This window comes from Corapipo altera, unplaced genomic scaffold (assembly GCF_003945725.1).
Source record: "Corapipo altera isolate COAL_440 unplaced genomic scaffold, ASM394572v1 23b, whole genome shotgun sequence".
In the NCBI taxonomy this organism is placed as follows: Eukaryota; Metazoa; Chordata; class Aves; order Passeriformes; family Pipridae; genus Corapipo; species Corapipo altera.
In genome coordinates, this window is record NW_020884885.1 from 14,188,776 (window position 1) to 14,216,225 (window position 27,450).

The 27,450-nt window shown below is 41.8% G+C and overlaps 1 long non-coding RNA gene across 3 annotated transcripts in view; it reads right to left on the minus strand.

Moving 5' to 3' along the window:
• Window positions 1–846: 846 nt before the first annotated feature.
• The window catches only part of LOC113946782, a 66,587-nt gene continuing 39,983 nt past the window's right edge, over window positions 847–27,450 (minus strand). For all 3 annotated transcript variants that reach the window (XR_003527545.1, XR_003527547.1, XR_003527546.1), the window contains exons 3-4: window positions 10,091–10,193; window positions 847–1,092 (exon numbers count right to left, since the gene is read on the minus strand). This is a non-coding gene — a long non-coding RNA (uncharacterized LOC113946782). The remainder of the gene's footprint in view (window positions 1,093–10,090; window positions 10,194–27,450) is intronic.

Sequence of the window (27,450 nt, forward strand, 5' to 3'; positions counted from 1 at the left end):
AGGAGAAAGTGGTCAGCCTTCCCTATTACTATTTACTTCTTTCCCTGATGGGCAGTTGAGGGTACAGACAGCAAAAATTTCTTCCAAGAAGGGGTATTTGTTTATACTACTCTACACTTATCCTTCAGAGCAATGGATAATCCCCACTTTTATTTTTTTAAGTTTTGCAAGTTATAGAAATACACGATACACCAGCCCTTGGAAAACCCTGTCCAGGGCTTGGTTTACAGATGTCTCCAAGAGAAACAATCATGTAATAGTAAAGGGTATAGGCTGGGAAAACATGTTCCTCTTGTTTCCTTCATCAGTTATTGCTCTGGTCTGCTTGCTAATATCAGGATGAAGGCTTATTTTAAACTTAGAAGACTCTAAGCAGAAATAAAAGCTCTAGAATTTTTCTTTTAATTTTACTTTTAATACAACTTTGAAGAGAAGTAAAGGACCTGAAAAATCCCAGCTTAAGAAAACCTTTACCTGGCTGGGCTCTCACTCTCTAAGAAAGTTTTGTTTAATGGCACTAGCATAGGGTGCATAAAGGTTGCTTTCAGGGCTTCCTCCTTGCCTGATGGAGAACACTGTATGAGGTGCGAGCTGTGTGAGAAGGGGCATGTCTGTGAGATGTTTTGTGGGGGTTTTTGCCTTGGAAAACATAATTCTCTTGGCTCTGATCTTGTGTCAGCTTGCATTTAATTCCTCTCATGTGAAAGCAAACCACAGAACAATTGATGCAAAGTTGCCACACAGGGTTATCTTCATGTGCTTGTGTCCCAGCCCACTAGAGGCAGCACACAGTATTCACAGATGTTGTACTGGGATGGTTTTGTGGTCCTCTGTGGTTTCTTTTTTCTCCAGCTGCCTGAGGGGAAAGAGCATGTTTCTCATCCTCCTTGGCTGTAACAGAAGTGGAGGCAAGAGTGACTCCTGTGCCTGGCGTTGTTCTCCCTCTGTGATCGGCTCTCTGCCTGCCTCACAAACAGCAGATGTAAGGAAAGCTACTGCCAGGCTGCATGAGATGCACTGGAGGCACTAGAGACACAAGCAGAGTATCGACTGCTGTAGCAGATGATGTCTGTGACCTGGGAGAGCCACTACCTATTAGGGAGATAAAGCATGCAGGCAAGTTTTAAACAACAATCTGGCTTTGAGGTGATTCAGAACAGTATCTGCAGCTCTGTCAAGTTAAAATTGCAAAGTTCATCAGCTCTCGGGGTTCAGGACTTGAAGTCATCCACAAGCTGGAGGTAGTAAAAATGTCCCTTTGAGGAAACTGCATCTTTCTTCAAAGCAGCCTGAGCTATGGGTCCTCCTGGCAGGATGGTACCCCACCTGACCCATTGGTCTCCTCACAACAGAAGCTGGACTTTGATGAGCTGTGAAGCTAACCCATCCTTTCCTCCTGATACACAGCATAGGCTGATGTCAGGGGAAGCTCCTGGTAAGTCTGTGATTTCCCAATACCACTCTTGGTGGCAGGCTGTGCGAAGATGTCTGGTAAGCCAGTGCCTGAGCCTGATCTCCTGTGTCCCTCTCCCACTCTGTCATGCCAAGTACAATCAGGGCTCAGTCGTGCTGCTGTTTTTGGATTAAGACTTGTCTTGTTCGGTTTTGGCATCTTTTCACACCACTACATGTCTTTATCAGCCCATGTTCACCCTTCTCAGTGCAAAGTACTTCACAGCCTTAGAAACCCAACTATCTTCATGTTCACTGCACGCATGTGAGAGTCACTAGAAATCACAACCACGTAGATACCGCAAAATAGCCTTTATCTGTGGCAACTCCTGCCAGCTCGCTGTGCAGGAACTGGTGTGTGAAGCAGCACCACACAGCAGGGCTTGCTGACTAGCAGTGGCAAATAGCACACTGCATGTACATGCCTCTGCTCCAATTGCTTCCCTGCTGTTAGTCTTCTTATATCTATAAAGGGTAGAGAGGTATCAAATGATAAGTACAACCTTACATTTGTATACTTAAATCAACCAAATGCTTTCTAAGGAAAGAGGAAATAAGGAACACTTTGCATCCTTAAATCTCTTTGTTTTGCCGGAAGATTTCATTATTTAAGGCTTAATGAAAGAAGGGGGTGAAGGCTGTCAGCCAGCAGAGCCCTCTTGGCTAGCATTCAGCCTCCAGTGCCTTAAAGAGATTTGATGTGGCCATCAGCAGAGTGCCAGTTCCTATTGTAGTTATACCCAAAGCCTGGCAAGGAGGGATAGAGAGCAGGGGAGTGCCTGGGAGCTCAAGGAGCGAATACAGGCTTAAGCGAGTCCTGCAGCACTGTAAGTTCAGGATCCGGAGCTTCACCCAAGGGCACTGAACTCACAATGAACTCCTCAAATGCTATCAATACCACTGGGGTTGCTCTTGTTGCACAGGGCTGCAAGCACGATCCCCTCTTCCATTTCTATAGGAAAGACAATACAGTGTCAATGTACAATATGGTCTTTTTTTGCCTTCCAATAAAATGGATGATTAAGAACCGTAAGGTGGAGGCAAACCGCTTGCTCAGGCCCACTCAGACTGCAAGAGCAAAAGCCAAGTGATACCATGATGGGGGCAGAAATGTTTAAACCACATTGCAAGCTTGTTACTGGGTCTATTTTAGCAGTATTTCTCCCTGTTTCAACTTCTGTCATCAAGAATATGTGCTGGCATACTTTATTCATTGTCTCCCTGAACAGATGAGTCTTCAACTTTCCACCAGTGTCAGAGTGTCTGGTGAGTTCAGAGAGCATAATAAGCTGAAAGCCAGCACCTCTGGACAACCAGCCTGTAGACACTAGAAGCACATGGGTTCTCAGTGCAGAGCCAGGAAACACACCAAAAAAAAAAAAAAAAGAGAGAGAGAGAGAGAGAAAGCCCCAAGATTTGCAGGTTTTTTGAAGTAATTTCTATGAAAAAGCTTGTTTTGCCCTCAAGAGTAAGTCCACTCAAAATAATCATGATGTTCCTAATACTTCAGTCTGATGGGCCCTTAACATCCTTCTGAAAACAGTCCAACTGAAGTGACGCAGTACCATTCATTATCTAGGACATGCAAATCATCTTATGCTTTGTAAAATCTATATTATGAACTAAAAGCTCGATGCAAACAAAGCCAAAATAGTAGCTATCATCGGGGTTGATGTGGTGGTGGTAGTGGTATTTGTTTGTTTTCAAAGAGAAAAAAGGTTATCATTACTTTCCAAGCCAGAGGAATGGCAAGTGTCAAAAATGGATAGTTCTTCAGGATACCAAAAGCACCTAAATGCACACACAGGAATATCTGTACAGGCAGGCAGAATTACCTTACTGATATTGCTGTTTAGTAACTCAGGCACTGAGTTTAGTAACTCAGGCACTTTAATTTTTCTTATTAAAAAATAAAGAAATAGAAGAAAAAAAGGAAAGAAGAATTACAGCCCCCTTTCAGAAAAGAAATTATATACCCTGGTCTCCATCTGCTGAAGACTGTTGGGAATCTTTCTAGCCTTTCTTTGGAAAATACACTATAATAACTTTAACAGAAAAAGGACTAAATAAAATGAGGCTGGACATCAGAATCTGGCCATCAGATCCCGCAATTTGATCTGCTGTATCTTGTCCCATGTGTCCCATCTTGGCACCAAGAGAGGTCTGCTTAAGGGCAGCCGTCTGTCTGCTCCAGCTAACTATAGCACAGGAACTGCAATTATCAACATTTGCATTCCCCAAATTCCTTTGCTGATCTCCACTGGTATAGTATTATAGTTATTCTTTGTTTGCAAATATACATACTTTATCAGACTAATTAGCTGGTAACTACATTTAAACTGAAGCCACATGACAAAATCTTGAGGTTTTTTTAAGAAGTCACGTTATGATAAAATGACCTTCGCTCTGTAAGCCTTGGGCACAAATGACTTGCACTCAACAGATGGACAGAGGGATAAAGGCTAAATGTGAAATCAACACAAAAGCTTACAGAGTAACGTGGGTTACTGTAAAACCACTTTTCTAAAAAGCTGCTTATGCTCTTGGTTCCATTGTACAAAGAGAGACACAGAGATAGATGATGGAATTAACTCTAAGGCCAGCGTCATTCTAAGAAGTGGCAAAAATATTTTTAAACCTTCTACAAATAACATACCGTGTTCTTCATGTGTTAATTTTTTAGCAGCCCAGATGCTGCTTCGATGTGACTGCTTTTCTCTGCAACCTGTGTGATTAAGAACTGAGCAAGGATGAGTTTTATTGGGGTAACTTTTAAATTAAGCCCTTAAGTATCTGACTAATTTTGAATTCGGTGTGACTTAATCTCATGCTTTACCCTAAGTACCTGCTTAAGCATATGGCTGAAGTAGGGCTTAGCCAACATTGGTTGATCTTTGCCATACCCAGAAAGGTAAAAACTGCACTGGGCATTCCCCTCTGGTCATGGTGAAATTAGAAATGTGCAGCAAAACACTGCAAGAAAAGCCTATTGCTAATAACTGACATTTGCCCAAAAGTGTATTTTCATCCCAAACAAAGTTTGCCACATTGCATTGCTGTTTCTGAGACTGATAGGCTGCCCGTTGAAGAGGTGCTCATTCACTCAGGAACAATTAATTGGTGACACTGGCAATTATGTCTGTATTGATCACCTCAGCTTTCAGGTTCATTCAGGGGTAAGCAATAATGATATCACACCATGCTCTCTAGTTATGACAGGACTTGATTTGTGGTCTTTACGAAAATGAATTTGAGTTCAAATCAACAGTCTGAGAAGCTAAATGAACAGAGAGTCTCATAAGATCTGCAGAGAGGTGGTGAAAATCTTCATTGCAGTGTTCACATTCTGTGCATGTGTTGCAGTTTAACCCCAAATGGCAACTAAGACTCATGTAGCTGCTCACTCACTCCCCCCAGGTGGGATGGGGGATAGAATTGGAAGGGTAAAAGTGGGAAATTCATTCAGCACTTCCCACGGGAAAATGTTCATCCATCTCCAGGAAAGCAGGGCTCTGTCATGTGTAATGGTTACTTGGGAAGACAAACGACATCAAACATCACCTCCTTCCTTCTTCTTCTATGGTATGGAACATCCTTTTGGATAGTTTGAATCCTCTGTCTTTGCTGTGCTCCCTCACAGTTCTTGTGTACCTACTTATTGGCAGAGCGTGGGAAACTGAAAAGGCCTTGGCTCTGTGTAAGCACTGCTCAGCAATAAAGAAAACATCCCTGTGTTATCAACACTGTTTCCAGCACAAATCCAAACATAGCCCCAATGCTAGCTACTATGAAGAAAATTAACTCTATCCCAGCCAAAACCAGCACAGTGTGTTTGCAAGTTTAAGGTGTTTTTTTTAGTGGCAATATTTAGAAGAAATGCTCTTTTTTAGCAGAGAGATAAAAATATATGTACCTACATGAAAGACTGCAATGGTATAATGGAATGGTTAAGATCTGTGTGCCTAAATGAAGTTGTATGGTACCATCTGCGGGCCAGAACCACTGCACACTAACAGTGACCAAACTTACTATGGCCAAGTGTGAATTACAGGGTACAGACAGATTCATTTAAAAAGTGGCATCACTGTTTTTCTTTCAGATTCTCCTCCTTGGTATTGTCTACACTGTGAGCCTAACACAGCAGCAAAGAAATGTGGAGAGAAGCTTGGTGGCTGTTCTGCTGAGAAAACACCATTGCACTAAGCCCAGGCTGAGGACTCCTGCAGCAGTGGTCAGCTCTGTCCCGTGCTTGCACAGCTCCAGCACACTGCAGTTGGGGTTAATGGACAGGTTTCCGTGCTCCTATGATAACAGCAATAACCTGAATGATAAAACCTGATCATTGATCCTGAAAACAGGAGAGCAGGCCATTTGAGGCTGTTATCTGCCTCCTTGGCTTATTCAGTATTTCAGCAAGCAGTGCAATGCAGGCCAGGTCAAATCAAATCATAATTCAGTCCAAATCGGAATAATGCACCAGCAGCGCAGCCTAGGAACAAAATGGAAACAGTGTGATTTTCATGCTCAAGGTCTAAGACAGCACTGTGTAGCCTATGGGTACCTGCTGTGGCAATCAGGAAATATTATGGGATTGAAACCAATGCAATGAGTAAACCAGAAACCCTGGCCTTGGTCTGTATAAGTCATTGCACTGTATTTAATGTACTCACTGCTTTCAGTTTATAAGGTGATCTAGACAGTATTAAACAGTAAAAAAAATTAGGAACGTGCCCTGAGAATACTGTTGTACCTCTTTACTGATAACTGATTTTTACAGAGTGTTTCCAGATCATAGTCTTTAGAGTTAAGCAAATTTTGATGTAGAGGAAGCTTTGTTTGATGAGTTGTTTGATCCTGGATTGAAAAACATTATTTTCAAAATCTACCACAATATCATAAAGCTAAACCTAATGAGGAAAAAAAAAATCACAATCAGGCAGATGACGAAAAACAACCAAACCCACAAAATGCTACAGTATACCCAACAGGCTGGGATGCAATCTGATTTTGCAAGGAGAGAGGGGAAGATTCCCCCCAGAAGATTCCCATATAACTTCAGGTTATCCTAGAAACTGAAATGAGAAACAGCAGTATAAAAAGTTGTTAAACTGTACATTATATGCAAACCAACTGACCGTTCCTGTAGGATCACTCCTTGACTTCAAAAGATGCACATAGAGCTTGGCTCTGCCCATCAACTGCTTTAAACAGTAAGTGAAGGGTATAAACAAGGTATATACTGACCCTTGCAAAGCAAATGGGAGAAAGCCTGAATAATCTCCATGTGTATAATCGTCACTGCAAAGTTGGGGCAGTACTTATTACACAACATATGCATTCCAGCTGTAATATATGTCTGCAATGCAACTCACCCACCTAACACACAGACAGGAAATAAGGTCTTTTCAGTATCTGAGTGTCTGAGTGTAACAAGATAAAGCTGCTCAGTTTAACCTTATCCACACCAGAGCAAAAAGAAGCCCAGACAACTGTTCACATGCTTAAGGCATCTTGCTCCATCAGGATTTGAACTGAACCTAGCTGATGGATGTTTTTATGTTTTGGCAAGGGAGTAAAATGGCAGGTCCAGAGCCAGCTTCTGATGGTGAGATATTCTGTAGTCAAACAGAATAAGCCTGTCTACTAGCCACAGCTCAGCACTGCTTGGCCTCATGCCTTACACAGAGAGCATTATCATTTATCAGGTTTAGTCTTTTCATAAACTAGAGAAAAATTCTCATCAAACATACCCAGGATGCTTAAAGGGACACCCAAGAAACTGTCCTGACAAGTAGTTCTGCTGGATACATAAAACTAATCCTTTCAAATAGTTTTACTGAGCCAAGGAACATAAGCAAATGAAACTCACAGTTTCCACACTGGTAGCGTTCCTGTGCCAGTGGGACATGATAAGAACTAAGGGGTCCAATCAGAAGATGCTGTCTGGCACAGCACTTGACAACAAGGCAATGAACCCCGTGGGATTACATGTAGAAAGCCAGTTTACAAGGTTTGCAAGTCAGATTTGCAGGGCTAGACTCCAACGATACAAGCATCCCTTTAATTTCAAAGCTCATCTGATGCCCTAAAAGAGGGGCAGTTAGCCTGGAACCTCCCGAGACTCTCAGGAGATGGAGCAAGGAAGGTAAAAGTGATCGTGACCACTGTACCTACCCAGAACTTTGCACCTAGGGAGTGCTCCCTCTATCAATCCTTGCTGTGGGAGACAGCAGGTGGGACCACTCCCTGGCCTATCACATTTTACCTATACATGGATGATTTCCTCCCCCACTCTCTGTACCAGCTTACCCTTGAGAAAGAGGGAGAGGATTGCCTTCTGGCCCGCCCTGGAGGGCTTGTGTCATTACCAGGCACTTTATCATGAGAGCTTGTGATGGGGCTGGTCTTTGGTCCTCCATCCAGCCTCCCCTCTGCTGCCACCAGTGTGGAAACAGCGATGCAAAGTGTCTCCCTGCAGATATGGCTGGGAGACCATGGCTTTTTGGCTTCTTCTCAAATGGGTCACTTCACTTTGCATAATCCTTTTACAAAACAGACTTGGAAATTGTAGGAGTATGCTGAGTTATTACACAGTAATTCCAGCAGCATCTCTCAGGATATACTAAAATAAATTGTTAACTATACCCCTGGTCTTCAAAGACCATTTCTACCTCAAACCATTTATTAATCTCAGCTGCACTGAATTATTAAACTGAAATCCTCACTTACCTCCATCACTAAAAATACCAGGATGGCTTTTAGATCTATATTTCTACCTTTTACTGTAATGCATTCTTCATTTTAATTACTGGCACCATATTGGCAAAGGCCAGTGCCTTATCTTTGCAGGGTATTTGTCAATGTAAAAAAAAGGTTGACAGGTGCATAAATCATCAGGTGTGACAAGCAGTGAATTCCGAAGGAGAATTATGTGGAAAAAAGATTGTGTTATCTAGGTGAACCAAAGACCTGTCAAAGTGAAGCAACAGGGGAAACATCATCTGCTTTTCCTGCCACAAGTGTGCATTGTGCAAGACACTATTCTGGTGTTCATTCTTTTCCATGAAAGGGAAAGAGATCTTTTGCAAGAGTGAGTTTGTGGACTAAAAGGATAACAAGAGCTCCCAGATAAAATTTGTAAATGAAGAAATCAAGATTGCATCTAACCAAAACCACAGAAGACATCCAAACAACAATCCCAACCCAAAGTAAGACTCGGCTGTCTAATGACCCCTAACAATGAACTACTGCAGTCCTCCTATTGCCATTACCTTTTCTGATTCAAAGAACAGATGCTTTGCCATGAAAATCTCATCTTCAGGGTCTGTCAGTGGTCTAGCTGGTGGAGGCCCACCATACAAACTTCCTCTGTACCAGTACACAGGAGCTATACCTCACTCAGGAATGTTAAAAGTGTCATCACTGTGGCCCAATCCACTTAAGAGCTTCCCACTGACCTGCCAGCTGGTCAAGGCAACTAGAAATGTCTCCTTATGAAAGAAAAGGGTTGGTTGTGACAAGGGGTTGCCAGCTCTGTTTGCTTTTCTCTAACTAGAAGAGACACTTTAAAAAAAGACAGCACACACTGTCAGGTGAAACACTGGTGTTTGTAAACTGATGTCCTAACCTTGGCTGTTAGCCCATACTGAAGCCTCTCATGCTACATTTTCATTTTTGCTCCCCTGGTCAGCTGCCTGTGCCGAAGTCGTTCCTCTGTCTTGATGTGTGGACACACCTGCACACCAGCCGTGACATCTCACAGATTGAAGGTATGGACACTGCCTTGCAGGAAAGCTGGCCTTAGGTTCCCATGTAATTCCTGTCAGCTGATGATCAAGAATAATTATACCCAGTATTCAGGTTGGAGCACATGTGAGGAGACAGTAAAATGCCCAGCACTACATCCTCAGTATCCTAAAGCTAAACACAGTAACGGGCTTTCTTCTTCAGGGAACAGCAATTTATCCAGTCATCATCTTTTTAAATTCACCTCCACCTAGTAAAAAAGAGTAATTCTTTTTCTGTCTAGTTTCTTTCTTACATCCATGCTTTCAGCTTCATTACTTGTAAAAAACCTGAGACAAACAATAACTTCAGCAAATAAAGTAGAAATGCAGGGACATCTTTGGAAACCACACTGGATTTTTTCCTTACAAGACAAATAATGTATTACATCATATCTCTCATTCCTCTTCTAACCCTTTTAATAAGAAAAGACAAACACAAGCCAACATCTTATTGGGTCAAAACCTTTTAACCGACAGCATATGTGGTTGTGATTATAAAGGTGATATGGAAAGTAGTTTTCTGGGACCTCTAAAACCAGAAGGATGCTCTGGAGATGATTTATATAATGGTCCTGTTAGTTTTTCAAGCTAATCTAGTGCCAGCTGGATATACAGGAGTAATCACCCCTGAGGCTGAACCATTATTGCAATCTGCAGAGCAAGAATAGGACAGGATGGGAAAAACAACTTTCTCTTGTGCCACCCCCAATCAGCCTCAGTTTTGACCTAGGAGCTACATCCTGCAGGTATGAGAAGGAATCTTAAACATTCACCTCTCTGGAGTTATTGGATTTCCTTCATCATCTGTGCCCTTAAAGGGTAGATCTGGAAGATTCACTAACTCAGCTTACCTGTTGCCTTGTTATTTAGCATCAGGTGGAGAGACTAAATTTTGATAAACAGATATAATCACGTTTCTGCAAATTCTTAAACTCCAGCTCTGGCTCTTCTCTTCTACAGGAAAAAAAAACAAAAACACAGGAGAAATGAAATAGACCTTGTCCAACATACACGAACAGTCCTCTCCACCCACCAATACAATGGGCACTACACAGAAAGGGTGTCCTCCAGTGGACTGCTTTTAATTTACTGCATGAGGGTTAACATTAGAGTCACACTGAGGAACCAGCTACCAGAGCTGCTCTGAACACTATCAGAAATGCCTTCTTCTTCTGGGTAGATGTGTCTCTTATATACCTGGTACCCATGGTATGCTCATGAAAGCCCTGTGTTTTTATACTGTGCTCTCTTGTCCAGTGTCTGCATTTCTATATGGTTCTGATGAAAGCTTCAGTTTGCTTCTCATTTTAAAAAGGCACAAGGAAAATCAAAACACAGCATGCATGAAGAACAATATCTGCCGACACAAAGTAGGAGTGAATTTTCAAGGACAATCAGTTGATGATTCAATACAGAAAAATCCCTCTTTGCAATTTATAATGCTATTGAAGAAGGTGAATTTCATTTTTATTAATGAAAATGGTTCCTAGTGTTTATATATGCATTAACTATCTCACTCATTTTCAATAGTCACCACTGCACTACAGGAGCATAGGGACTACCTCATCTTCCAGACCTTGCTTCTGGTACAACAAAACTAGCTGGGACTTTAACATAATGTAGTTGGTCAACTCTTTTCAGTTTATATCCCATCGCCTCCTAAAGCCCCATCCTTCATTCTGTGCTGCTGGTGTTAGAGCCCACTGCAGTCCTCAGAAGTGGTTCTCTGCTATTCAGTGCAGTTGGCTTTTGAATGAAACATGAGGGTTTTTAGCACCTCAGGAGGCTGAGCATGCTTTAGCAGCCCAGCTCCAGCCTTACACACAAGGACTGCCCTTTAATTCCACTTAAATAAATTCAGTGTTGTTGGTTTTGCCCCTGCTCAAAAGGAGCTTAGTGGGAAAGTCAAAACAGATCTCAGCCAAAGGGAAAAAATAATAAAGCAAGCCCATAAATTAAGTCAAGCAAGTGTATCCTAGGAACAAGAGAGAGCTCATGCAGATGAGGCAAACCATGCCATGCATAGAAAGCAAATCCCCACTGCTGGTCCTCCCTCATGCCATTCCAAAGAAGCAAATCTCTGTGCGAAGTGTTTGAGGGCATTCTGGAAACAGAGGGGCCCTGGAAAAATAGTTAAGAAATAAATTCCACTGTTTGATGGCATTTGTTCCAAAGGAGACAAAGTGTCTTTTGTGAAGCATGCCCACCAGAAGCCTTGCAGAGTTGGAACTGCATCCACAGCCTGCACTGGTATTAGACCTAAAGCGAGATCTTATTGTTCAACCAAAACAGATTAAAAAATCTGACTAATCAACTAGGACTGAGCTGCATTTTTCCCAGGATATGAATCAACATAATTATAAATTTTAAAAATCTATTAGCATTATTATCGCAAGAAGAGTAGGACAGAAAGCAAGAAGGGGTAAGGTGCTTAAACACAGTGAGGAGATTATCCCTAGACTCCAACAATAAGCCCCTGCTCATTCATCATACAAAGTTATATCAAGTCTGTAGTATTGTCTGCTAACTAGAATGTATTAGGTAAGGATGAGATTTTTAGGGGGAAGTAAGCCCTTTCCAAAAATCCCTTTCAGTTCTGAAGGGTTTGGAAACCTAGCTAATGTAACATCTTACAAAAACCTCAGCAAAACACCTTCATGTTTACTTTCTTTGCTCTGAAACTCTGAGAAGTCAACACAGACAGATCACACTGCCTTATGTGTCATGCGAGATTCTGTGGGATTGCAGTGTAAAAGCCAAGTCCAGGCTGATTTACAGATATTGCCAGGGCAGGAAGAGCTTCATCAGCAGTGGTCCCAGAAAAAAGGCAGATCCCTGGAAGCATCTAATCCTCCTTTGGTAAGTGAAGTGCAAGATGCCTATAAAGTCTCCCTTGTAGCCAAAATCACTGTCTCAGCAGGGTCCATTAGCAGAGGGTGCATCGTCATCACTGTCTTGCCTTTCTCCTGGGAAAGAGAAATGGAAGGGAAAGGATGAGCTCTGTAAGCAAAACAAAGTAGAGAATGGGAAAGAGCTGAGAGACCAATTAAGCCCTGCACACATGTAGGCTCCCTGCATGGCAGCTGACCTACAAAGGATATTCAGTGTCGACAAAGGGCTGCACATTGAAATGATAAAGTAACCAGATGCAAAAGCAATGCAGCATTAAGATGTGTTGAGGGGGGGTAGATTACCCTCACATTAACTCTGTTATAAAGAGATGACCAACACCACATAAATCAAAGCAGATATATTGGCATAAACACCCAGATTCAGCTCTGTTATCTTGAGTATGCTTGGTAATAGTTTCCAACACTTTAAATGCAAAATAAGAAGGCAGTTTCCAGAAAAATTCTTTTATTGTATTTGCAATTATGCAGCTGGGTGAAGATGGAAGAAAACTTTCCCTGGAAAATCCAGTTCACCCACCACCCCATGGAAGGCAGAGCTTAAGTAGGCCATCACCACCTTGCAAGTGATGGGGAATGAGTCTGTTTTGTTCCTTCTTCTCCTACAAACATTCTTGCCTTTTCCTGCTGAGAAGAAGGCAGTGAGTGACAGTTGGGAATGAAGTAAAAGAGGCAAATGTGGGCTTGAAAACTCACAGTTCTGTGTTTGGCTTGTTTGCAAGTGAGCACTGAAGTGTGTCCCTAGACAGACATATCGTGGTGGGTGAAAGGAGCTCTTTTAAGCATAATAATCTTTTATAGTCTATCATATGAGAAGTAATCTGAGTTCAGATTAATGATTTTTCAACCTATTACACTGGCAGTAGCATACTTCCCAATCTTCCCCTTATTAAGAAACACTTCCACTCCTGCTTCCTCCTCTCAAGCCAGGGATATTGGAAGGATGAACCCTCCGAGACTGTTACTTCTATGGAGATCTTTAATAAAAATGCAATGACTGGAAATTGTAAAGATAGAGCAGTCTGAGGAACAGGAAATTTAAATAAACAAATATGCAAAACTCCTCGAGATGCTGCCAGGGCAGCAATTTCAGAAGGAAAACAATGCTGAATAACATAGTTTCCCCTAATAGCTGCAAGTCATTCAGCAACCCTGAATTAAGCTCACAACTCTGCTGTCTCTGCATGGCTTCACAAGAGAGGAATGAAATCCTTTATCAGCAGGACCAAAAAATCCTCAAAAGAGGGTAAATATTAGGAGGCCACAAAATCAGGGAGCTTGTAGCTGCCCTGCAATGATTATTAGGTTCATGCATCTCCCTATGCCCTGGCTCAGCCATGCTGAGCTAATGTTTGAGAATGTCATAATCTGAGCAGCCCCTTTGCTTTCAAAGACATAGCCTCGGCTGCCCAGTGATTTGTCCAAGAGACAGTTAAAATGAGTTTGGTTTCTTCTTTCCTTCCTCTCTTTCTTGAAAACATCCTTAAGGCAGGGTTATTGCACAGGGCACTACCTAATCACTGTGTTCAGTAACACATTGTACACTGAAATATAGAACAACTGGATCTTCACACTAAGGAGAAGATTAGACGGAGAAATCTGTTACAAACAAGCAGGACTAGCAACACAAGTGGGTGATGGGCTGATAATAAAGAATACTGCATTACTGCTAGGAACGATTCAGCAGCAAAAAAACAAACCAAAACAAAACAAAAAACCCAAGCAAACAAAAACCACCGGGGAGAAAAGTAGCACACACAGACACTGGACATCAGTAGGAGCCTCCAAGAGTGGCATCCTGGCTTCAGCAGTCTGCATGAACCCATGGATCAGCCTGGCTTCTGCTCAGCTGCAAATACACGTGCACAACTACATGCATCTACATGCCTAACTAAGACATGCAGGGGAAAGAAAATGGAAACTAACAGGAGTAAGAAAGGTGCCTGTAAGGACAGTGTCCCAGTTAATATCTGAGAAGTGGGCTGACCGATACCTTTTGTGCTACAAGTGTAGTTGCAATTTGTACCCTTGAAATCAATTTCTAATTTGTAATGACAAATTCGTTTGTTTTTTTGATGCCTGAATTTGGAGTCTTTGAAACATGCTGTTGATGCAGCCCTGGAAGCTGATGCTGCCACATTAAGCCTTAAAACAGGCACCATCTCCCCCCCTGCAAGAAAGTTCTGTCAGGGAGAGTTGGGTCAGGTATCCAGGACCTTTCAGTTCTTAGTCTCTCCTGGGACAGCTACCAAGAACTGATAAATGTCACCCAGAGTGCTGGTACAATGGCTTTGTGCCTAATAATCCACCAGGGACTTTGGCAGTAAAAATCAAAAGTTCTGCAAAACAGATATTGTCCATCTTTCAGTCCCTTCCATTCATGCAAGCTATGGGTAAAACAAGCTGTCTCTGTATGACAACAAAACCCTTCAAAGCAGTTTCCCTTAGAACACCGGTCTTGATGAGAAAGGTTTTTCAAATCACTACAAAAAACATAAGGTGAGATACTGAAGCATCCTGCTATCCCGCCCTCCAAGTTTCCATAACCTGTCCTGTCCACTCTGTCCTCAGGGCATCTGGGGACACAAGGCATGGAAACCAGACAGCTCTGCCTTTGCAGTTTTGCTGGGCTTTTTGGCAGAAGATTTAGGAGCACATTAGCAAAGTCCCAACACAGAACTAGAGACAGGGCAAGCACCCTCATTTCCACTTTGCAGCAAAAGGGACCAAAGTGACAGATCAACTGACCTTCTAAGACCACAAACCATGTCAGTGGCACAGCTCAGGCTTTGCTGTCCTGGCAAGCAGCTCACTCCTCTTCAGTAAGCTGCAGAGCTCAGGAGAGATCAAGACCCAAGAGGTGTCTTAGTCCACTGTGGGTGATCGTGTGGGGCTACAGCACAATACATTCTGGGTAAGGGACAGTCATATGGTGCTCAGAAAATATTAATTGCACACCTCTATATACATTCAGATCAATATCTCTGTGCAGCATGCTTCTGCTGCAAAAAAACCCTCCCCAGTGTATTCAAAACTGTTCATATCTAGTAACTGTGTGCACAGAAAGGGTGCTAATTGCTGTTCCACTCACCAGTTACAGTCACTACTGCTGTAGAAAGTACATTCAACATGAAACGAATTCATGTTTAGAGCACAGAGCTGCTTCCAGAAACCTGCTGCATTTTAATTACCATCTGGATATATGTGGGATCCTCTGTTTTACAACAATGCTACCATTTCAGTTGCCTTTCCCACTCCTCTAATATGGAGATTTCTATTGTCAGCTATATCTTTTAAGGATGGTGGCAGCACTGTGAACAGGTTCTTTGCACACACAGTGGCTGCAGGCACGACTGCAACAATAATGAGTGCTGAGTCTAAAGAAGGATCATGAGCAGTCATGAGGGAAAGCTCAAGGCCTGTCCTCAGCAGTTGTGGTGAGTGGCAGCAGAGTGACTTACTGCTCCACCAGGGGATCTCAGCAAATCATGTCCACTTTACAGCATGTGCCGAAATTTCCCTGGCATAATTATCTTCCTCAGTGTCTGTCTTGCAGCCCATCCATCATCTGAGAGGCAAGGGGGAGTGGAGAGCAGAAAAACAAAAGCAAACACTCAACTCACATTTTATGAGTTGGGGTGAGGGCAGAGGGTGCAGTGACAGTACTGTGGGGAGCTTCTCCAGTGGACAGGGGTAGAAAGAAAATGGAAAAGGTAATAGGGCAGTGCTGAGTGAAGGAATGCAGCTGGGGAGACAGAAGGCCAGCTTGGTCATTTGTGAATGAAGCCTTTGTCTTACGAGCTTGGGAAGAGCATCTCAGGGGCCATCACCTCCAAGGCAGCTGGAGTGGAAATTTCCCCATTCGTTTAGTGGCAAGCCTTATTTCAATCAGCTTGTGTGCACTCTCAATGGACAGGCAACCCCGAAGTAGAAGTAATGGACACAGAATCAAAATCTCCCATGCCAGTCACACACTTCAACGCTCATATGACAGTTTCACTTTGGAGACTATGCCTAATAAATCTACCAAACTGCTTTTTGCTAAATCTCAGCCAGGACTAATCTCTTCACTTCTGTCAGACAAGCTGACCTTTCTTACATGGATGTGTGTGTGGCAGCAAGGAAGAAGTTTGAGCAATTTCTTCCAACAATACAAACTTTTGCTTTCCACCTGGCAATTCAAAAAGAGATCACCTCTGGTCTCCCTCTCATCTGTTCAGATAAAAACTCTGACCACAGGCATTAGGGTTAACAGAAATCCACCCGTGTGCTGGTTCAGCTATATACTTATGTAGCACTCCTGAACACACTTGATTTCCTAGCTTTGGCTTTGTTCAAACACCGCGATGTTTGGTACAGTATGACTACAGACCAAAAAAATCAACACAAAGAAGAGGTGAAAAATTCAAAGAGGAGAATGTATTATTAATCTTTCAGAGAAGCCAAGCAGCACTAATGGCCTTGTAGGAAAGAGAGGAACTTCAGGTTCAGCAATTCCATTTCTGCTAAATAATCTGGGACATTTTCAGTGTGATCCTGTTGGAGGCAGCAAAAACATAGATGTCTGAAAGCGGATGAGCTGTTCAAGCAGCATGTTAACACTTCAAGGAGCTCTCAAAGCTGTACTACACCTTGCACACAAATAGGAGAGTGGCTGGAATGATAACACATGTGCCACTTGTCAGGTTGTCGCTGGGAGAGGTATCTTCAAGGACAAGTCAATAATGAAATCACTTCTTACACCCCCTGAATCGCTACTATTATCTGCCTTCTCATTTGTCAAGGGTTTCACATTTGCTTCGGAAAATTCAGATTCTGTCACCTTCCCTGATCACAGTATCAGGCATGATTTACCAAGGAAGCCAGATGAATTTCTTCTGAATTCCTTCTTATTTTAGTGTCTAATCAGTATCAGGAAAAAAACCTCGAACCACACAAATAGCTGTGTTTATTCTTACTCTGTAGATGAAATGCAATCTTGGTTTCATGAATCACTTACACATCTTTGTGTAAATACATATGATGCACATACGAGAACGTTCCCTGGAAACAAACAGTCACTTTACATAGAAGTACAGAAAAGCTATTTTTCCACCCAGGAGCCTACTGCAAGTATTTTTAAATAGGATAACTTGTTCATCAGTTGTGCCGAAGGGCCCTTATGGAGATCAGGGGTATTAAAACACCATACACAAAAGTCCCTCTCCCAGGGACCTGACTCCTAGCAAACAGCCTCGAGAAGAAGCCTGAAAGGGGAATAAACAAAAGGGCCACTTCCATTTCACAGCATTTGTAGCCAAAGGTAGAGCTGCCTTTGGATAAAAATTCTAATTTCAGCTGTCTGTATCTCACTGTCCAAGACTTTGACGCCAGTGGAGCACGGATGGCTGAGGGGGATGTACACTCCTTGGCTGCTGCAGCTTATTTTCAGTTTGTGCAGTTTCCTTTTTATCTGTGTTGAAACAAAGGGCTGTGGATTAGAAATGTACCCCATTTAGTAGTTGTTTTAGCATGAACCTCTGGCAGGAGAAGGGCTAAGGCAGCAGCTTTTCAGTCTCCACAGCTAAAATACACTGCAGTTGTTAACTGGGGTCTGGAGATGGGACTCTATGTCCAAAGCCCCCATCCCTGAACATCCCTCCTTAGCTTGTTCTGTTGTTGATGGCTATTCAGCAGTGCAAATGATCATAGGCAACCTGACTTCCAGAGCTGCTTTTCATTCAGAGGGACAACCTCAAGTAGTAGACTGTCCTAACCATGTTTTATTAACATTCACTTGCCTTCAGAGGTAAGAGCCTGCCCAGCACAAGCAGCAGAGATGGTGAGTGCCCACCAAACATATCTGTATTAGCCTAAACTAGCAACTTATTAATTGCATTTTCCCTATTTTAATTCAGAAAGGAACTACAAAAAATGTGCTTCAACACAAAAGCAACAGCATACTGCAGCAAAAGAATAAGATAAAATAGGAAAAACATATTAAAGTCACTTGGAATAGCAGCTACAACATGACAGCCTCTTTTTAAGGAAAGAGGAGTGACATGATACACACATTCTTTACATCACTGCATGTGCTCAAGTAAGACCTTGAATTGTCTGATGAATGTATGCTGAGTCTTTGGTTTATAAATGTATCTCATTTCTTTTCTTCCCTGCTCTTCCACTCCAGGCCTATAAAAACTACAGGACCAAACACAATTTCCTCTCCTGGTTTTTATTCATTCTTGAGAATGTAGATTAGAAGCAGGAAGCCAAGGAGACCTTGGGATGATTTTAATTGCCTGCAGTTCCTTTTGGAAAAGAGGAGAATAGACATGCAAATCCTCGATGAAAGATAGATGGATGGCTAAGGTCTACCTCACTATAAGCTGCCGCAGCAGAAACATGACATGTGGCAGCACTCATTTAAGCACACACACAGTCTTACCATCTCCTCTTAAATACAGCCAATGTTAGAGGCTTTCCATAGCTGGACAGCAAGTTCTTTGTATGAGAGTATGATGTGCATGCAGATAGCAGGAAATTAATTAGAACTGGACAATGAGAAAAGAGGGGACGAAAAGGGCAAAGTTCCCAAATGATTAATTTCACAGGTTCAGCAACCATGCCTGCACTCCTGCAATAATGCACCTCCAGCTTGGCCAGGAGGAATTTTTCCTGTGACACAGAGCATCTTCACTTTTCCTCATGCTGTGTCTGCTACAACTACTGTCTTATTATTATCTAGATTTGCAGCTCACTGACAACCAGAAGGATGTCGCAGACTCCTTTCATAAAAAAATCACAGGAAGAAGTCAGAGCTAACAGGCTGTCTCCCAGAGGCAACCATCATCTCTCATTTTAAGCTGACATTGTTTTATGCAACCATCCTCTTGTTCCTTGTCCTTAAGTTTACAAATATCTATAAAGCCCTATTTCTCTAGGGTCTGGATAACCCCTTGCATTTTTTGCATTAGCTTGGTTGTTTACTTGTATCTGCCTTTGTGGGTCTGTTCCTTCTGTCGTGTTCTGCTGAGGAGGAGGAACTGCTCAGTGCAGAAGGACAAGAGGAAGCCAGAGTGGTTGAGACCTCAGTTTGACAGGCTGGCACACACACCAAGAGCGGGAACTATTCTCTACCAAAACTGTCACTGCTGATAACACACAAAACATTTCCTTTGAGGGAAGTTTTAGGTAAAAAAGCAAAGTATAGAGACCAATATCTTTGTGATACCATGACTTCTGAAATTCAATTAGACCCTTGACTGAAGGGCTGGCAGTTCAGTAGACATGCGAGCAGCATGTATGCTTAGTGGTGCTTGTCTAAATCAAGGGCACTGCTTCTCCTTTGGATGCTGCTTCACCAAGCACATGAGGTCAATTGACTGACTCTTCTTTTGGATTGCCAAGGAAAAGTAATTACTCATTGTTTGATTCATAATTAAAAACATTTTATAAATTCATGAAAGAGCAAATGGTTTCACTGTTGTAAGAATAAGCAGTCATACAGTGTCATGTTTAAGTTTTTAAAGAAAGAAGGATACCAACGAAGATATTTGACAGCTCTAAAAAAGGAACAGGGAAAATAAGTTATATATGGACACTAATGGATTTAAAGGAGACATTTCAGCCTCACGAAGTCTCTGCAATTTTTTAATGAGATTTCTGTTCTGCTCCCAGTGGAATAAGCATTGAGAACATACCCAAGTGGTGCTTCATCATGGCAAGCAGCAGAAATAGGAGGCATATGGCAATAGAGACAATGAGAGACAATATAATTTTTCTCAACAAAAAGAATAAAAATGCTACTAAGAAATTATATTCAAACTACTTACAGGGAAAAAAAAGCAAAACCACAGACATCCACAGGAAGAAATTTGTATCCTATTTGACTGCTGTTAATGCAACTCAAACATAACAGCCAGTATACTGAATCTACACTTTCCAAAACAGGACCTGGGCAGGAAAGCTAGGCCCTATAATTTGATTAATACACACTCAGAAAGCAGCAAATGGATGTTTGTTGTTATTAATCCCTAAAGTCAGCTCAAACTTCTGTAGTTTCAGTACACTCCTAGCACTGCTGGATCATTCAGTCACGACGAGTAATTTTTAAGATCCAGGACTTATGAACCCAGACCCTGGTCCACAGCAAAAGACCATGAATGTGTCACTGCCTAAGAGCTGCCAACAGGGACACTGAAAGAACTGGACCCTACCCCAGCATGTGAAGTGGCCAGCACAACTTTGCACTGTCCTGTGCACTGTGATCCAAGCTATGCAAACCAGTTCAATAGACAGTGCATCAATAGCATGCATCACTAATAACAGTTCACAATATGAAGAAAACACTGTCTCCTAAGCATTGCAAACCCCTAAACTGAGGCTGGACCAGGAGAAATTGAGAGGAAGCAATTCATTTCCCCAGGGAATGCAGGACCAGGCTTATGAAAAACCTCTGGACATCACAGGGCTGGGAATCTTGACTTCCCAAGAGTGTCTACAGAGCATTGTTATATGATCAAGTGTCCAAATACTGACAGTACGGACATGATGCCAGCTGCTCTGTGCACAGAAAGAAGTCTCAGGTGGGCTTGCTGAGGAGTTGATAAGTTTTTGGAAGATACATTAGAGGGCAACATGAAAGCATGCTGGAACTGGACTTGCACTGCTGGTGTTCATTGTTCAAGGGGACCAGAGGAGACAAAAGTAACCAAAAGCCCACATTTTTGTTTTTAATACTACTATTTTGATTATTTATTATTGTTTCAGTATGTTAAATAGATGTTCCAGGTAAAGCTCTGCAGACAATATGGATGTTAGATCCTTTTGTGTTGAGATTGGCTACCATCTTTTCAAAGTATTTACAAAATACTACTGAACAGTCAGACCTCTTGACTCTTTCCTATTTGTGTTCTGTGAACCACCACATGGATTCCAAGGCAAGCCGTACAATATACTTATACTACTTGATTCTTTTCATATTGTCACAGCATCTCACAACATGACTTCAGAGCCAGTGAAAGCCATCATTCCGCCCTGTGCAACCTGTGCAGGAGTGTTTTTAGTCATTTGCATTGAAGCTGCATTAGCACAAGGACCACTGCCACATTTAATGATCTGAAACATCTTTTGTGCCACTCATAAAAGCAGAATCTTCTTGTAAGGGCAGATTCCTTTAAAACAAGCCAGCATCCGGCACAAGCATGAAAGCCTTCAGTTTGTATCACAGATATATGTAAAAATCCAAAAGTAAAGAGGAGAGACTGGAACAGTCCACAAAGCCCTCAGCTGCACCACTGCCCCATGTGTTCCTCCAGTGGCTCTTTCTGCTTTGCAGCACCATGTAACATTTCACCACATTGTCCATGTCAAGCTCATTTGAATTTGTTCTTGCTGCCTGACAGACGTGACCTGCGAGAAGCAGCTGACAAGCAGTTGTTTCATTACCTCATGAAAGACATATTTTGTCTCATTCTAGCTTAATTTTTCATAAGAACAAGAATATGCTGTTCCAAACGTTGCATTCAGCATCTTGGAATTATGCTTTTTATCAGGGGCATCAAGGCCAGCAGAAAAATGAACTATTATACAAAGACAGTGTCTTTGTCCATTTCTACAGTTTAAGGGAAAAATGCAAGCACTCAGCTAACTGACTGATTGATACTATTGTTTGTTCTTGTAATATCCAGGACCCTGCTATGTTTCTGGAACAGACACATGACCAAACTGTTCTTCTGAATCAAATGTCAGCCTACTCGATTTCTCAAAATGGTGGAAGTGACAGTGTATAAGATGGTGCTGTGCCTGCAGAGAGTTAGAAGTCACTTTGTGGTAAACAAAGACATACTAAAGCAAGCTTGTGCTTTAAAATGGCAACAGAAACATGACTTGAAAATGTTATTTCTTTGGGTTGTTAATTTTTATCTCAAAATTGTTTTTATTTTAAAGTGCTTTGCCTGGAAAAGAGGTTGTTCTTTGCTAAAACCTAAATATTTGCGATTCTTCACAGGAGCAATCCCCTGACCTCCTTAAAGCAAACAGTGAACACATTTCTAAGTTGATTTTTCTGCAATCCTGATTCCAAATACACAGCAGCTGTAGTGGCCCTCTCTATCAGCTGGACAGATAGGATTGCATTTGCCCTTTCCCCAGCTACATCACATTGGCATCTTATGCTACAAAATACAGTACAGCTTTTCAAAAAACATATTGCACAAATTAACCTGATCTTTTCCTGCAATAAAATAATTGAATTTTCAGACAAAATAAATGCTGCAAGTCTTATCTAGACCAAACCACAAGCATTAGTGCCTCACTCCTTTCTAAGTTATGAGCCCATTTTCCAGCAAAGTGGATTATGTTTAATCCTTACGTGAATAACCTTGTATTTGGTACCATGCCATTTTACAACATTTCTACTGCATAATCATCAAGGTCATCCAATTCTTCTTGCCTAGTATCTTGATCTTTTATTGATGTGTCTCACAACTTTGTGTTGATCTTTTATTGATGTCTCACAACTTTGTGTTGTGAGTAACAGAAACTATTCCATTAACTCTCTCTTTTCTGAGCTGAAGTCACTAATAAAAATATGAAGCAAGATTGGTCCCCAAATCACTCCATGATAAAATCTCAATAACCTTTCTCCAACCTTCCTTCCCTTTACATTATCACTTCCTGCCATATCCTTGTTACCCAGGTGCTTCTTCTACCTTCCAATTCCCCTCTTCTCCAGCTTATCTAACTCCCTGTGAATTGTGCCATCAAATAATTTCTGGTTATTGCACTTCTTTGCCCAGATGATCATTTCTTTCATTACTTAAAGGTACCATATAAATTTGGCACAATCCCTGAAAACCCTGTGTAGTGTTTTGGTCGCTCACCGAGATGAACTGCTCTGGCACAGGGTGCATGTCCTGCAGCAGCACCCCCACAACTGAACAAGGGTGGGAAGGTATTGGCTTGATCAGGTCCAGCCCAATCACCTTTCCTGAACAGAATGGCAAAGCAGTTTCTTAGTTTTGGAGCTTCACTGACATTACATTTAATTGTAACCCATCCTTACTGCATCGTGCATCTCCCCCATCCCCTCATTCTTTCCTCACTTTGTAATTATTTGATTGCAAGATCTTTTTTCTATTTGCTTTATTTCCCATTGCTTTTGAGTCCAGCTCAAGCTGGTTTTTGACAGTTCTTACTTTCTCTCTAGGGAGCCATGTGAAATTTTCTTCTTAGTTTTAAAGTTTTGTGCTTATTTAAGCTACTTCATTAATTTAGACCTGGGGCCTAAAAATTCTATTTCTGCTTTTCAAAACTTTTTAATGTCAAAAGTGGGAATCACCCTCTGGGATAAGAGTAATGTTAAAGCTGAGATTGTCCAACAACCATGTTCACTATAGTTTAAACATCCACCCTGAATAAGAATTTTCTAACTTAAATGCCCCAAAGACTGAAAAGAATAGGCAAAACTCCCAGAAAAAATCCCATTCATGTTGCTTCCTCATTAAGTATCACATTCTGATATTGTTTCAGTCTTTGAGGTTGAACAGTTGATTGTCTCCATAATTAATTCTTCCACTTTCTCTCAGTGAGTAATGAGGAGCTCCATGATTATCTGATAAATAAGTAGTACATTGGCTCACATTAAAAACAGGAATGCTTCCAAGGGATCCCACGTAATGAACAACAATAACAAAAGATGACAAGCACCAGGAATACTTTTTACTACTAAATACACATTGGAATAGGAAAAGCAGAAGCCAGAAGGTTACAGTTATTGCTTGCTCATTAGCTCTGCTCAAATGTTTGGGAGCTCACTCCCATTACCATGACTCATTCACCATTTCTCTTCCAGATACACTGGACAAAATGGACAAAGAGGTATTTATGTCAAAGTGAATTTCCTGTCCTCAGAGGGCTTCTGACACTGCATTGCACTGGAGTAATGAGGTCTCCATTTAGCCAGGGAGCTTGGGACAGACCCTATGGCTGCTTTCTGTGGGGTGCTTCCATGCAAACCTGAGCTCTGGCAGCTCTCAATCACTTCTAATGGGCAACAGCTCCAAGGTCAGAGTTAAACTGTCTCGAGCTCTGTGATGCCCCAGGCTCTCAGCCTGCTCTTCTTCAGGCTCCTCTGGAGCAGTGAATTCAGCAGAGATTATTTTGCAACAGCAAATGACTCTTCTGATAACTCACATTCCAGAGTAAGCAGGGCAGAAAAACTGAACAGTACTTTTTTCCACTATTAAGTATCCAGGAAATGTATTTAAGAAATTAAGAAGGTAGGTAGCATTTATAGGTAAGTGAAGGATAGAGTACCCTATTTCGTAGGCCCTCGGAAGAGTAGGAAAAAAGTGCCACAGAGACATCTGGATGGTTTTCAGGACTTGAGTGTTTTCCACCCAGGATCATAAATAAAAAAGTAGCACTGCAAAAATTTTCCATTTCTAGATCAGACAATAAAATCACCTACTCCCAGGACTATTAGATACCAGAATGGAAAAAGCTACAACTTCATTTTTAATAATTATTGATCAAAACTGAGCTGCAGTTACGTGTGACAGTAGCTAGGACAGAATAGGTAGTGCATGCCTGCAGATCGGCCAAGTAAAACAACGCTCTACTACAACTACAAATGGCACATCCAACACAAAGTCCTGACATGTTTGCAGGCACAAAGCTGAGATGCAGCACAATAACCCAGGCCTCATCCTGTTGCCCATATATCCACCAAAGTCCTGCCCCTGCATGTCCCACAAGACAGCTGGTTAACATGCCCACTTGCAGGAACCAGCTATGCTTCTCAAAACACATATGCACTCCCACACAGCTGGAAAAAGCAGATGACACTGAAACTGTTATACTGGCCAAATCCTAACATTTGCTCAAAAAACCAAAGCAAACCAGAATTCCCACTGTGGTCAAGTGGACTCTTGTATAAACACAGCTAACCAAGGTCTTTCAAACAGTGACTATTTTCCTCTTAGACCTCTGACTCATTTCTGGAAGCACTTCTATAATTAATACTAATAAACTGGAATTAATACTAGTACTAAGACTGATATTTTGGAAGCTGCCTGGGCAATACAGGTGCCCATACACTTCTGTTTTTAATGAGAACTCAACATCCAGGTGTCTTACAACCCTTCTCTGTTCCCACACAGCCCATAAACCCAATTCCTTGATAATATACCATAACTGCTTGGCACAGTCCTGGCATGGAGACCAGGATGGTGACCTTCCTCTGTAGCAAAAAGGTTTCTCCAGGCCTGCTCCAGGTAGACAGGACTGGAGTGGGAGCTGCCACTCCCAAGAAGCTGGAGCAGAGCAGGATTCTTCAGCGCTGACTGGTACACGCTCTTGCCTCCCTAACACACACACTCAAGCTGGAGAATATCCTTAATGAGCCACTGTGCCAGCTAATGCAAAGGTTTTATACCAGATAAAACAAGGGGTAAATGCAGCTTTAAAATGGAAAATATTTTCTCCTATACAAACATATATGATTTCACTGTAGGGGGTGATTTACATTTATTGCTTGCAGAGTAAGGACTACACATTTCTTGCAAAATACACATTTCTTAAAAAGAGAGGATCATTTAGAAATTGTTTAGAAAAACACCTCCCTTGAAACTATGTAGGGTATTTCAGGGTAATGTCAGATTTATCATTTGTTTCTCATCTTCAGGGGAGACTGGCCACTCAAGGATTCCCACAGTCCATCCTCAAATCATCCCCAGATCCAGTGATGAAGTGTCAAGTCCCCAGGCCTCTTGTAGTGCATTTTCCTTACTTTAGCTGGACTTATCTGAATACAGTCACAGCAGGAATTAAAATAAAAAACTTGCAGAATAACTAGAGCAGGTCTGTGATCCAACGTAAGATTTCAGTTCTTGTTTTTCATTCCCTATACAATTTACTTTTGACTGGACAAAAAACATACTACAGTCCACCACCTCAGTGGGCTGGGGACAGAGTAGATTCATTACCATAAATGTTCTTATAAACAGGTTCTCAGTTTGGTGCCAGCAGGTCACTGAGGTAGTTTGCAAGACTTGAGCACCATTAAGTTTTGACTCTAGGGCAACACGTGGTTCCTGGCAGAAGCAGCACCAATAGTTATGCTGCTGTCACTGTACTTAGGAAATTGTCCTTCACCCATGTAGCACTGGCCTTGTGTTGAGAGGATGCAATTTCCCATCTGTAATCTCCATAAGCATTTTCCAAGTGGCACTTTGATGCCATGTGTCTGAGTACTGATGCCAAATAACAACTTAAATTAAGAGATAACAGGGCAAACACTGGCCTGTATATTGGATTTCTTTTTTTTTGCCTTGCAAAGTAGCACTACATGCAAAAGGAGTTCTGTACCACAAGTAAATCATCAGCAAAGAGCACTGCAGTCACAGTCTTACAGTAATCTCTCAAGGTTCAGTGTGCCACTGCTGCCTGGAAGGTGGAAAATTCAAGTCTCCTTCCACAACAAATTGCTTCCCCATCTAACTTCACATATGTTTGCACAGTCTGCCACTGTTCCTAAATTTCATTTGGAGTTGATTCTTGGACTCTTCAAAAAAAAACCCAACAAACCATAAAAACTATTAATGAAAAAATATCACCAAGGCTTATACAATCTCCATCTGAAGGTGTAACTTACCTGAACTTCAACTGAAGTAATTACTGAAACATTAGATAGGAAAGATGCTAGACCTTCAGTGCTAGAAATATCTGTCATTTTCCAGGAATGGCTAAATAATGAGCCAGGAAAAAAAGCTATAGCAGCTTGTATGATCAATCTCCACAGCTCTGCCACTTTACACAACACTACTATAAGTTGGGGGGGGGGGGGGATCATGAAAAGATAACCAGACTAAATCTGTTTCCTTCACTTCTACTAAACCAAAGAGAAAAGTGTTCCAAAATTCTAACCTTCAGATTCTGCTATGAAATAAGACGTATGGAAGTCTTGGCACCAGGGATTGATTTGACTTAATATGCTAAGACTACATAAAGAAGTGGCCACTGGAGATGGGCAGTTTATTGTCCCCCCTTCTCTTCCAGCACAGACATGAAGCAGTATATGTTAACCATTATAAATTTCCACCTAACACAAGCAATAAAGGGCAGTAGCACCTATAAGAGCTTATCCATAATGGAATATTTCAAAATCAACTACGAATCTATTTCTGAAGTACAACAATTATTTTGCTTTCACTCCCATCTGCACACTCCCCTTTCACATTAAGAATTCCTCTTTGCAGTTAAGCATCTGAAGCAATTATGCCTAAACCACAAGGCAGCCTTCTTGGTGTGGAAGAAGA